At 43.9% G+C, this 13,790-nt stretch overlaps 1 protein-coding gene across 2 annotated transcripts in view; it reads left to right on the top strand.

The window, feature by feature from the left end:
- The window catches only part of LOC126266718 (titin homolog), a 1,013,152-nt gene that overhangs the window by 725,980 nt on the left and 273,382 nt on the right, over window positions 1-13,790 (top strand). The gene's annotated exons all lie outside the window — the stretch shown is intronic.

The following is a 13,790-nucleotide window of genomic DNA, read 5'->3' on the forward strand; positions in this document are numbered from 1 at the left end:
AGTGTCTTTTTTGGTTTTCTCCCTTCCATCTGTAACATAATATAACGTTAAAGTCTCGTTCCAGTAACAATTATAGCAACAGGGATGAAATTTGCCATAAACGTTAGTGGAGTACAAAACAGAGAGAGAACTGAAAGTTATTGATGAAGCAGAATACTTTTGGCTTTGGTAATATTGTTATAGAGAATACTTTTGAAAATAGTGCAAAATTCAGGTGTTTGTTTGTGGGCGGTTGCAACAAACTCCTTTGTACAGCTAAATGAAGCTAACACTCTATCATGGCCTTACTATAATGTCTGACTGACTTTAATATCCGTTTAGAGACCAGTTTCCGACGAATTTAGCCATGGGAATAACATTGTTTAGATTGGTAATTCTTGTAGACAAGTGCGCTTTAAGCTGTAAACTACATCAACAGTAGTATGTTTTGCAGTATTGCGAGCGTGTGAGATTACACCGATCCATGCCAAATGCGTTGGATATCACCAAGACAAGACTTGTCGGCCATAACAATCAAAATTCTGATCCAGTCAGTTCAGCCTAGCGGATGGCTGCCAGCCGGCCTCGAGACGCTTGACAGGCATCATAGTACAATGTAGACGTGAAAAAGAATTAATTTGAGGCTCTGTTACACCTTACGCAGGCAACGGCCTTGCCGCAGTGAACACACCGGTTCAGGACAGACCACCGAAGTTAAGCGCTGTCGGGCGTGGCCGGCACTTGGATGGGTGACCATCCGGGCAGCCATGAGCTGTTGCCATTCGGGACGCACTCAGCCTCGTGATGCCAACTGGGGAGCCACTCGACCGGACAGTAGCGGCTCTGGTCAAAGAAAACCACCGTAACGTCGGGGAGAGCGGTGTGCTGACCACACGCCCCTCCTAATGGCATCCTCAGCTGAGGATGACACGGCAGTCGGATGGTCCCGATGGGCCACTTGTAGCCTGCAGGCGGAGTGCTTTATGCCTTAAGCCATCTACCGTAGAGAAATCGAACTTTACACGCCTGCAAGCGCTGCTATACATAATTTTTTGGGTAAATGCTTTTGAACAAGGTACAAAAAATTTCAGTGTTTGTATAGTTTTGAGCACAACCAAAAGTGCTGCAAGTTACACCCTTTATCTCAATTTTTTGGAGAAATAGTTTTGAACAGGATGCAAAAAATTCAGATCTTCAGATTCTTTTCAAATGGCCAAAAACAGTGCTGCAACTTACACCCTTTTGTAATTTTTTGGAGAAGTATTTTTTGTCATGTGTAAAAAAAAAGATGCCAGCGGGTTAATTTCTTTGAGCAAGGTGAGAAATAGTGCAAGTTAAAAATTTTACAAAATTTTGTGTGAAGTACAATCGAACATGGCACAAAAAATTCAGAGCATACGGATACTTTTGACTACCAAGATGGCTACATTGTGATTAACTTTTTTTTCATTTTGATGGTCCGCGAAGTGCTAGACTCTGAACGGGGGGGAAAGAGGAGGGGAGGAGGAGATATTACAAAGCACAGATAAGCCATTTTCGTCATCTTCGACGTTTTTAATTTATCCATCTTTAGTTTTTAAATTTTCCGCCATCAATCATCTTAGATTCCGCTATTCGGGATTGCGATGTTACGGTAAGGTGAAATTGGAGATCATTTATGAAGTAATAGCAAAAATGCTTTCCCCGGGCTATGAAGCCAGTACCTCTAGATCCGAACGTAGGGCTGAATGGTGGCCTAGAGTCGTTATAGCATTCCTACTTACCTCCCACTTGACGTGTGGAATATGTATGTGATGACAAGAACGCTGAAAGAAAGAGGTATTCACGAAATATTTTTTCGTAACACAATACGCTAATACGCGTTGTCAGTTTCCGCTCATAAAAACACACTGTGGCGAGGTAGAGGTTATCCAGTCAGGTATATGTCCAGTACGTCTAACGAATTACTAATTAAGGAAACAAACAAACTACAAAATTGTTAAGGCTTTCGTGGCCACTTGTTGACAAACTGCCTATTGGCTTCTGCCTCGGGTTCTTCGGCAGACGTTCGTCTCATGATTGTTCTGACGTTTCGCCAGCACGAGTGGCTGGCATTGTCAAAGATTCACCCTCCATTGCACCACCACCAAAGGAGGGTGAAACTTTGACAATGCCAGCCACTCGTGCTGGCGAAACGTCAGAACAATCATGAAACGAACGTCGGCCGAAGAACCCGAGGCAGAAACCAACAGGCAGTCTCTCAACGAGCAAACTCGCTATAGAAACAATAAAATATTTAGACCTAATTTTCATACAAAATAGTTATAAAAACGTTTACTTTGAGAATTTAAATAAAATAACAATCCAGTGTTGGTCGTGGTTAAATGCCAGATTATTAATCTTAAGGTCTCGGGTCATATTCCTGGTTAGACCTACGACTTTTATCTGTCGTTTATCATTTCTCTCACCCCTGACGTTATTGGTTAATGTTAAAAACGCCGAGACCTGCTGTGGTTCAGGGCCCACGTTAATCTGTGGGTCCCCCTCTAACTGGCTGGGCAAGTCAGCTGAAAGCTCGACGGAAGACAAGGCGAACCACAGCAATGGAATAATGGGTAGTACAATACTGTGGTGATGCCAGCTTTACTTTGCGGTGAAGACCACCTTGATGATGGCACAGGTGTGCTGAAGCATACATTGGCAAATAAGTAACGTAAAAAATGGTTCAAATGGCTCTAAGCACTATGGGACTTAACATCTGTGGCCATCAGTCCCCTGGAACTGAGAACTACTTAACCCTAACTAACCTAAGGACAACATCACACACATCCATGCCCGAGGCAGGATTCGATCCTGCAGCCGTAGCAGCAGCGGGGTTCCGGACGTAAGTGTCTAGAACCGCTCGACCATAGCGGCCGGCAAAAGTAGGATAATAATTAGTTTTGGAGAAAGAGGTGGGTGAAACTCAATCCTGTAGCAGATCCTCTTCTGTCACGTTCCCAATTTCCTTTCAACAGTAATGTTAACGTGTTCCTGATTTTTGTGCTTCTTTCGAGAAACGGCGTACTTTTCCAACGGGGTCAGGAGCTGCAGGTGCGTCAGCTCCCACGGCTCTGCGACTGAACATAGTGGAATAGACGGCGACTCGGCAGATGGTATTGTGGGGCAGAGTAGAGCAAACCTTGCGAGCAAATAATTGAGCGCCCTTGTAGGGCGGAAAGCGCCGCCGTTCATTATAACAGGTGCGCCGACGGTTTGCCAAAATAGGAACTCCGGCTGACGGAGCCCAATCAGCTGCGGAGGAAAAGGAAAAGCGGCTTTCTCGTGACGTAACCGCCGCTGCGGCCACAGGCGGGCTCGCACCGCCTGCGTCCCACCGGTCCGCTGTTCTGTCCTCCCCGGCTTCGTTACTCCTGGGACAGTGGCCGGCGTCTCACGGTACAGGAGGTTACCGGGATTTCACACTCCGCATCAGTGATTTAGGTATCGTGTGAGTAGGAGCTCCAGCTCACTCCTGCTATGTCGCTACTCGCCCATTTCCATTTCTCTTATTAGACCTGGATAAACTGACTAAACCAGGGGCAGTACAGAGTTTCAGGGAGAGCATAAGAGAACAATTGACAGGAGTGGGGGAAAGAAGAACAGTAGAAGAAGAATGGGTAGCTCTGAGGGATGAAGTAGTGAAGGCAGCAGAGGATCAAGTAGGTAAAAAGACGAGGGCTACTAGAAATCCTTGGGTAACAGAAGAGATATTGAATTTAATTGATTAAAGGAGAAAATATAAAAATGCAGTAAATGAAGCAGGCAAAAAGGAATACGTCTCAAATACCAGATCGACAGGAAGTGCAAAGTGGCTAATCAGGGATGGATAGAGGACAAATGTAAGGATGTTGAGGCTTATCTCACTAGGGGTAAGATAGATACTGCCTACAGGAACATTAAAGAGACCTTTGGAGAAAAGAGAACCACTTGTATGAACATCAAGAGCTCATATGGAAACCTATTTCTCACCAAAGAAGGGAAAGCAGAAAGGTGGAAGGGGTATATACAGGGTCTATACAAGGGCGATGTACTTGAGGACAATATTATGGAAATGGAAGAGAATGTAGATGAAGATGAAATGGGATATACGATACTGCGTGAAGAGTTTGACAGAGCACTGAAAGACCTGAGTCGAAACAAGGCCCCCGGAGTAGACAACATTCCATTGGAACTACTGACGGCCTTGGGAGAGCCAGTCCTGACAAAACTGTACCATCTGGTGAGCAAGATGTATGAGACAGGCGAAATACCCTCAGACTTCAAGAAGAATATAATAATTCCAATCCCAAAGAAAACTGGTGTTGACAGATGTGAAAATTACCGAACTATCAGTTTAATAAGTCACAGCTACAAAATACTAACGCGAATTCTTTACAGACGAATGGAAAAAATGGTAGATGCGGACCTCGGGAAGGATCAGTTTGGATTCCGTAGAAATGTTGGAACACGTGAGGCAATACTGACCTTACGACTTATCTTAGAAGAAAGATTAAGAAAAGGCAAACCTACGTTTCTAGCATTTGTAGACTTAGAGAAAGCTTTTGAAAATGTTGACTGGAATACTCTCTTTCAAATTCTAAAGGTGGCAAGGGTAAAACACAGGGAGCGAAAGGCTATTTAAAATTTCTACAGAAACCAGATGGCAGCTATAAAGAGTCGAGGGGCATGAAAGGGAAGCAGTGGTTGGGAAGGAAGTAAGGCAGGGCTGTAGCCTCTCCCCAATGTTATTCAATCTGCATATTGAACAAGCAGTAAAGGAAACAAAAGAAAACTTCGGAGTAGGTATTAATTCCATGGAGAAGAAATAAAAACTTTAAGGTTCGCTGATGACATTGTAATTCTGTCAGAGACAGCAAAGGACTTGGAAGAGCAGTTGAACGGAATAGACAGTGTCTTGAAAGGAGGATATAAGATGAACATCAACAAAAGCAAAACAAGGATAACGGAATGTAGTCGAATTAAGTCGGGTGATGCTGAGGGAATTAGATTAGGAAATGAGACACTTAAAGTAGTAAAGGAGTTTTGCTATTTGGGGAGCAAAATAACTGGCGATGGTCCAAGTAGAGAGGATATAAAATGTAGACTGGCAATGGGAAGGAAAGCGTTTCTGAAGAAGAGAAATTTGTTAACATTGAGTATAGATTTAAGTGTCAGGAAGTCGTTTCTGAAAGTATTCGTATGGAGTGTAGCCATGTATGGAAGTGAAACGGGAACGATAAATAGTTTAGACAAGAAGAGAATAGAAGCTTTCGAAATGTGGTGCTACAGAAGAATGCTGAAGATTAAATGGGTAGATCAAATAACTAATGAGAAGGTATTGGATAGAATTGGGGAGAAGAGGAGTTTGTGGCACAAGATGACTAGAAGAAGGGACCGGTTGGTAGGACATGTTCTGAGGCATCAAGGGATCACAAATTTAGCATTGGAGGGCAGCGAGGAGGGTAAAAATCGTAGAGGGAGACCAAGAGATGAATACACTAAGCAGATTCAAAAGGATATAGGTTGCAGTACGTACTGGGAGAGGAAGAAGCTTACACAGGATAGAGTAGCATGGAGAGCTGCATCAAACCACTCTCAGGACTGAAGACCACAACAGCAACAACGTCTATGTCCCCCCCAGCATACTTCACCAGTTTCACGTCCCTTCTCTTCCCGACCCTCGTTCCTGATAAAACGTAGTCAGCAAAGCGGAGTGACGTGCATGACAGATGGTGCTTTATCACTGTTCCATGTTCTAGGGTTTCTTCCGCAGCTCGGAAGTACGAGAGTGAGTCATATGAAAACCTTACATTTGTAATAACAAATCGAAATTTCGCGTCGTAAGCGTGCTACAAACAGCGTGCAGAGTGGCCTATAGGTGGCAGCATAGTGCAGATGCACACATACCGTCGCAGTGTCAGTATAAAGATGGCCGCCCCACTTGCGACTTGCACCAGAGAAAAACAGCGTTCTGTTATTCGGTTTTTGCGTAGTGAAGGTGTGAAACCTATTGAAATTCATCGACGAATGGAGGTTCAGTACGGTGATGCATCTTTGTCACAGCAGCAAGTCTACAAAGGGAGTAGGAAGTTCGCAAGTGGTGTGACTTCAGTGGAAGATGCTCCTCGTCCAGGTCAGACAAAACGAGTTGTGACCCCACAGAACATTGCAGCAGTTGAAGTCATAGTGAAGGAAAACCGCCGACAGTGAATGACATTGCAGCATGTTTACAGATTAGTCATGGGTCAGCACACCACATTGGTGCTCCAGTTTCACAAAGTGTCTGCAAGATGGGTGCCACGGCAGTGGACTCCTGAATGAGAGAACGACGTGTTGATGCTTGTGAAGAACTTCGACGCTTTGAACGAGAAGGTGATGGCTTCCTTGCAAGAATCATTACTTGGGCGAAACCTGGATTCACTTCCACCAACCGGAAACGAAGAGATCGAGCAATGAATGGCGCCACTCCTCATCGGCAAGTAATGGCAAAGGTCCCGCGTTCGAGTCTCGGCCCGGCACACAGTTTTAATTTGCCAGGAAGTTTCATATAAGCGCACACTCCGCTGCGGAGTGAAAATCTCATTCTGGATTTCTATGTGTTTGGACCACTCAAAGACGCAATGTTAGGAAAGAAGTTCTGTTCTGATGAAGAGGTACGCCACGCGGTCCATGAGTGGTTGCGAGGACTACAAAAATAATTTTTTTCTAAAGGAATTTATGCACTTTGTAAGCGCTGGAGGACCTGCATTGAGCGTGGGGGAGATTATGTTGAAAAGTCATACAGCTTGGTATCACTTCTGCACAATAAATAATATTTAAAAACATATTTAAGGTTTTCACTTGACTCACCCTCGTAATAATAGCCTAAAGGCCTCCGTGCATACTGCAATTAGTCTAAACTTGTCTTCGCGGGGTTTGTGATGTATTCGTAGATTCTTAATCTAATACTGCTTCTTGGTACTTCATGGGTAGGATTTCGCGAGAGTTTTATCAAACCAGTGACCATTCGTACTGCCTTCCTTTTCAATACGTCCAATATCCCTGTCAGTCGTACCTGGTATGCATCCCACACACTTGACCGGTATTCTAGGCTGGGACGCACAAGTGCTTTACCAGCAGTCTCTTCAACCTTATTCCATCTTCCAATAAACCGAAGTCTGTAGCTTCTTTAACAACCACTAAGCATCTGTGATCGTTCCGTTCCATGTCTTCACAAATTGTTGCACTGATGTACTTGTATGAGTTGACTAGCTCCATTTCTGATTGACTGACACAGTATTCATAGGATACTACTTTTACGAGTTTTGTGAAGTGGGGGGATACTCTATAATTTCCATACATTTACAGCAAGTTGTCAATCAACATCTGACACCACAGACGTTGAGCTTTTATCAGACTGTACTTTATTATAGATAATTACATTATGTGCACAAATCCTGAGGTTACTATTAATATTGTGTATCAGATCATTAGTATACAGTATTAGGCGCAGGATTCCAAGTACATTCCCTGGAGCACGCCTTACTTTACTTCTAATTCTGTCGATGACTCGACATCCAAGACGACATTGTGCGTCCCCCTTACCATTTCATCTGAGAGTATTCAGGGTGGTCATAAATAGTCTGAAACGCTTGTAAGGATGTTGCAGGGTAGGTCGTACTGAGAAATAATTGTTGTTTGGAAAAAATTCGATACGTCGCACCATTTCCGAGTTAATTAGCATTGAAGTTAGCCAGTCAGACCGTTGCGCTCACAAATTCAAGAGAGCGATACAAAAATTGGACGCGAGACTTTAGTAAGGAACGAATTCGACCCAAAGGCCGAGCAGTCTCGTGCTTTGAGAACAGCTGACACTAATTGGATCTGGAAGACCGTTTGAATTCGCACGCGCAACGACCTGATTGGCTACCTTCAATGCTAATTAGATCGCAAACCATCTGAGACTGTTTCTGACCACCCCTGTATCTTCGACCCTTTTCTTGCTGCTTTGTTTCCGTCGGCTGAGCAGGCTTCCCGCGGTGCCTCTCTTTGTTTAGGATTTGCAACTGGAGCTAAGGAGAACCTTGCGCGCGAGGACACTACACCCTGTTACCGTGATCGACAGTGTGCGCTAGGTCGACTGTGCTCAAGACGAAGGTACCCAGGTCCAATCTGAAAGACACCTGTAGTTGCAAAAGGGCGGGAGATCATACACTATGTGATCAAAAGTATCCGGACACCTGGCTGAAAATGACTTACAAGTTCGAGACGCCATCCATCGGTAATGCTAGAATTCATTATGGTGTTGGCCTTGATGACGGCTTACACTCTTGCAGGCATACGAACAATTAGGTGCTGGAAGGTTTCTTGCGGAATGGCAGTCCATTCTTCACGGAGTGCTGCACCGAGGGGAGGTGTCGATGTCGGTCGGTGAGGCCTGGCACGAAGTCGGTGTTCCACAACATCCCAAAGGTGTTCTGTAGGGTCAGGACTCTGTGCAGGCCAGTCCATTACAGGAATGTTACTGTCGTGTAACCACTCCGCCATAGGCCGTGCATTATGAACAGGTGCTCGATGCAGTCACCATCCCCGAATTGCTCTTCAACAGTGGGAAGCAAGAACGTGCTTAAAACATCAATGTAGGGCTGTGCAGTGATATTGCCACACAAAACAACGAGGGGTGCAACACCCCCTACATGAAAAACACGACCACACCGTAACACTACCGCCTCCGAATTTTACTGTTGGCACTACACACCCTGGCAGATGGCGTTCACCGGGCATACGTTTTTTCCACTGTTCAATCGCGTAATGTTTACGCTCCTTACACCAAGCGAGGCGTCGTTTGGGATTTACCGGCGTGATGTGTGGCTCATGAGCAGCCGCTCGACCATGAAATCCAAGTTTTCTCACCTCCCACCTAACTGTCATTGTACTTGCAGTGGATTCTGATGCAGTTTGGGATTCCTGTGTGATAGGATAGATGTCTGCCTATTACACATTACGACCCTCTTCAACTGTCGGCGGTCTCTGTCAGTAAACAGACGAGGACGGCGTGTACGCTTTTGTGCTGAACGTGTCCCTTCACGTTTCCACTTCAGTATCATGTCGGAAACAGTGGACCTAGAGATGTTGAGGAGTGTAGAAATCTCGCCTATAGACGTATCACACAAGTGACACCCAATCTTTTCTATTTACTATTAAAAACAGTCTTTATCACGATTTATTTATTAAGGTGACCGGTTTCGACCACTACTGTGGTCATCTTAAGACAATTGAATAGGAACCTCTTCCTTCCGGAGCATCACCTGACCACGTTCGAAGTCCGTGAGTTCTGCGGAGCGCCCTATTCTGCTCTCTATGTGTAATGACTTCTGAGTCGCTGATATGGAGTAACTGGCAGTAGGTGGCAGCATAATGCACCTAATATGAAAAACATATGTTTTTGGAGACGTCCGAATACTTTTGATCACATAATGTATTTATAGTCACCGATCACCTAACTCGACACCAGTGTTGTGAGCCAGCTGGAAACATATTCAGAAATGGTGGTGTTGATGATAAACCACTCCTCCTGAAGCTACATGAGACGAACACCGTATATATCACCTAAGACCATCCTTTCGTTCCGACAAGTATTCGTAACGTATCAAATGGAAGACCCCAGTGCACAGTAGTGTACCACAGCTATCAACTCGACAGAGGTACGTACTCGAAATTTCACCCACGTACAATGGCAGTGGCAAACCATTCCACAATTACTTTTAGGAAAAAGCTGTGTGAATTGTTTAATAGTATCACTATACGCTTAGTATTGACTAAATGACACTGCAAATCTGTACACAGTCTGAGTTGCCTAGCACCTAACACTTTGTAATCGTGATAGTAGAAGAACGCTGCAGCAGCTGTATATTTTGAGAAAAATTTATTTTCGCAGTCTCATTTATGCTAGGAGACAAGAACTGTGAAAATAATCTTTACTTATTTCATAATTGGTCCAAAGCAAATTCTAAGCAAATAATAGTGACAAAATAAGTGACTATTTTGCTAGGCTCGTAACACTACCGCCACTTATAGGAACTATAGCTTTTTGTACAGGTCCCAAACTTCACTGTTATGTAATATTCTAGCGTCGGTTCAAATATTTTTCTTAACATATTGCGTTGAGGTACCCTTTTTTTAACTCGTAGATTCAAACTGTAGCCTAAAATTGGTGCAATTAATGTTTTTCATAAGTGCATATTCGGTTTCCTACAAAGTAATTTGTTTCTGAAAAATTTCAGTTAAAGCTATAACAAGAGTTAGATTTTTGAATTCATGCTGCTGTTTCAACTTTTACGGAACTGATTAGAAGTTAGCATGGTTTTGACACATATAAATCAATCGTTTTGCGTACAAGCTGTGTCATTAATTTTTAGTGCATTATTAGTTGATAAATTATGGGATAAAATAAAGTAGGTCGTCCCACGTTTATAGTTATCGTCAATTATTTTGTTGACTACAATATTCCATAAAACTGTAGATGGTGAATCCCATATTTTTAACGTCGAAATCCTCACAGATTTACGAGTTAGATTTTTTTGTCTAAAGAGCTCTATTTTGCTGAATTTATCCATTTCATAGTGATACCAATGTTCCTTGTGCGTTTCCTTAAACATTCCTTTTCAGTGTCGCAACCAGATTTTAAAATGTGTCAAAAGTATTTGAATATGCTGTTGGTTCTTCTATTTCTTTTCTCTCAACCTCGTTAGCACGTATACATAGTGTTCAATTTATGTTACACACTTGTAGATGTTGTAGAGGGACCTTACTACACTCATGCTCAAAATTAAGGATAATAACAGAATGTGGTGCCACACAATGTGGCACTACACAAAACTGGCGCTAATAGCATACGCACATAGGGAACACACACGACACAGATCTGTAAGTCCAAAGTATTGGTAATAAGTTGAGAAAACAAGGATTCTCCTCTACATCGGTCTCTTTCCACAGTGTTTGGACTCCGAAATCGTGTTCCACGTTCCTTTCAGATGAGAAACCGTTGAGAATCGCTCTGCAGACCAAATAGGGACTCGTCTGCAAAAAGAACATTGGCCTCGCTGTTCGACCGTCTAAGTGGCATGTTGACGGCTCCACTGTAGACATTCCCTTCTGGGAAGACTCGTCAGAGGTGGACATACACCAGGTCTCCGACAATAAAGTCCACTCCGCCGATGCCTTCTGCACACGTCCAACGGATGCTGCGAGCTCACATTCCAGTTGCCGTGCAGTACTAAGGCGCTACTGTTGTGCCGTTACAGCCAAATAACGATTATCTGTTTCTGGCGTCACACGTGGTCGGTCCTTCCCTGGTCTTCGGGATACAGTTTCGGTCTCTTTAAACTGTCGCCACATCCGACAAATTACAGAACGATTCATATTAAGCCTTCAGGTCACGTCAGTTTGCGGAAGTACTACTTCTTCTTGCGGCCCTCCACCGCAGAGAGTGTGGTAGGCGTCTTCTCTGCGCCATACTGCACCATCTGTGACTGTCTACTTCGTTTGATAGGTGCCCCGACGTCATCGTTGACGTGGTTTTCCATTGACCGGAATGCCATACTCCGTGCAGAACAGCATTGTACGGACATCTGTTCCAATTTTCTACGATTACACCGTGAATTAGATACAACACGCGAAAGTAGCGGTTTGTTGCTATAATTTTGAACACCAGTGTAGATCTGGTTCCGCAAAGCTACAGCTTGGCTCGGTCGGTCAAGTAGTATGTCACCCACAACATTATTAAACACCAACCTATAACCTTTACAGATACAGCATTTCCCGATATTTCTAAAGTTGTGCCTGCAGCTCTCGGATTCACCACTGAATAGCGGGGGTCATCTCACTAGGAAGTGGGTGTTCGAGGCGGATGTGTTACAGAGGCTCGACGCCATTTAACTGCTTCTTAACCTGATGTCGGCGGGCTCTACAATGCAAATGGAGCTTAGGCCGCTCCCGTGTACCGCCTGTTATGGATTTCGTGGAGTGAGGCAACGCCACACAGTCCACATACGGAAGCTCCAGAACCAGCGGACTGCGTCACTTCCAGAAATACTCCCCATTCTGGTCAGCTTTCCTGAGCTCCTAACACAACATCTCATAACGTCATGCGCGTGACTTTTACCCGACTCTAGAAACGACGAATCTTCGCGCACAATAACTTAGAACCATTACATGTTTGAGCCTAGGATAATAAACTAAATTCTATTATGGTTATGGTATTCAGACTAGAAACTGATTTGATGGGTCCTGCCACACCAGTCTATCCTTTGCAAGCCACTTCGTCTCTGCATAATTGCTGGAAATCACACCCATTTGCACTTCCTTACTGTATTCAACCGTTGGTTCCCCTCTACAACCAATCAAACCTGCCTCCATTACCAAACTAATGATTACTGATGAGTATATGATGCCTCCAGACGTGTCCTGTCAACTGATCCCACCTTTTAGTCAAGTAGAGCCACAAATTTCTTGTCTCTTCAATACTTCTCAATACCTCCACATTAGTTACGCGATCTACCCATCTAATATTTAGCATTCTTGTGTAGTACAACATCTCGAAAGCTTCCATTCTCTTCTTTTGTGGACTCTTTACCATCCACGTGTCACTTATGTAGAAGGGTACACTTCTGAGAAATGAATGCAGAAAATACTTCCAACAATTAAAATGTATACTGGATATTAACAAATTCCTCTTCTTCAGAAACGCTTTTCTTGTCATTTATATCCTCCCTACCTCGGCCTCGTCGGTCATTCTGCTACCAGGATAGCAGAACCCACAAAATACTTTCAGTGCATCATTTTCTAATCTGATTCCCTCGGCATCGCTTCATCTATTTCGACTACATTCCGTTACGCTTGTTTTGCTTTTGTTGGTGTTCATCATGTAGACCCTTTTCAAGACGCTGCCCATTTCATTCAACTGTTCTTCTAAATCGTTTGCTACCAAAGGCACAATTACATCATCCGGAAAACACAAGACTTTAACTAATTCTCCCTGAACTGCGTCTCCCTTACCATATTTCTCCTATGTTTCCTTCACTGCTTGCTCAGCGTGCAGACGCAATAACATGGGGATTTTTCTACAACTCTGTCTCTCTTCCATCTCATCTGCAATTTCCTTTTCATGCCCTTCGACTCTTATGGCTGCAGACAGGCGTACGAACAGATCGTACATCTACATCTACATCATTCTCCTCTTGCCACCTAATGGTGTGTGGCGGAGGGTACTTTTTGTACCACTCACTGAGCCCTCCAACCCAGTTATACTCGCGAATTGCGGGTGGGAAGAATGACTGTCAGTAAGCCTCTGTATTGCCTTTAACTTCTCGAATTTTCTCCCGATGGTCATTAAGCGAGACATATGTATGGGGAATAATACGTTGTTTGACTCTTCCTGAAAAGTGCTCTCTCGAAATTTCAGTACTAAGTATGTCTCTTTCTTATAATGTCTACGAATAGAGTTTATTGAGCATTACCTAAAGCACTCGTGCCGACTTAACGATCCCGTCACGAAACGTGCCTCTCTTCGTTGGATCTGCTGTTTCTCTCTCTCTCTTCTATCAGTCCTACCTAGTTGGTATCCCAGATACATGAACAGTACTCAGTAGTGGGTGGAACAAGTGCCTTATAAGCCACTTCCTTCGTGGATGAGTTACATTTCCTTAAGATCTGAGTGTGGCATCTGCTTTTCCCACTATTTGTTTTGAATGGTCATTCTACTTAAGGTTCCTTCGGATAATTACTCGTAGATTTTTCACGGCAGATAATATTTCCAGCGGTTTGTCATCAAT

This window comes from Schistocerca gregaria, chromosome 4 (genome assembly GCF_023897955.1).
Source record: "Schistocerca gregaria isolate iqSchGreg1 chromosome 4, iqSchGreg1.2, whole genome shotgun sequence".
Lineage (NCBI taxonomy): Eukaryota > Metazoa > Arthropoda > Insecta > Orthoptera > Acrididae > Schistocerca > Schistocerca gregaria.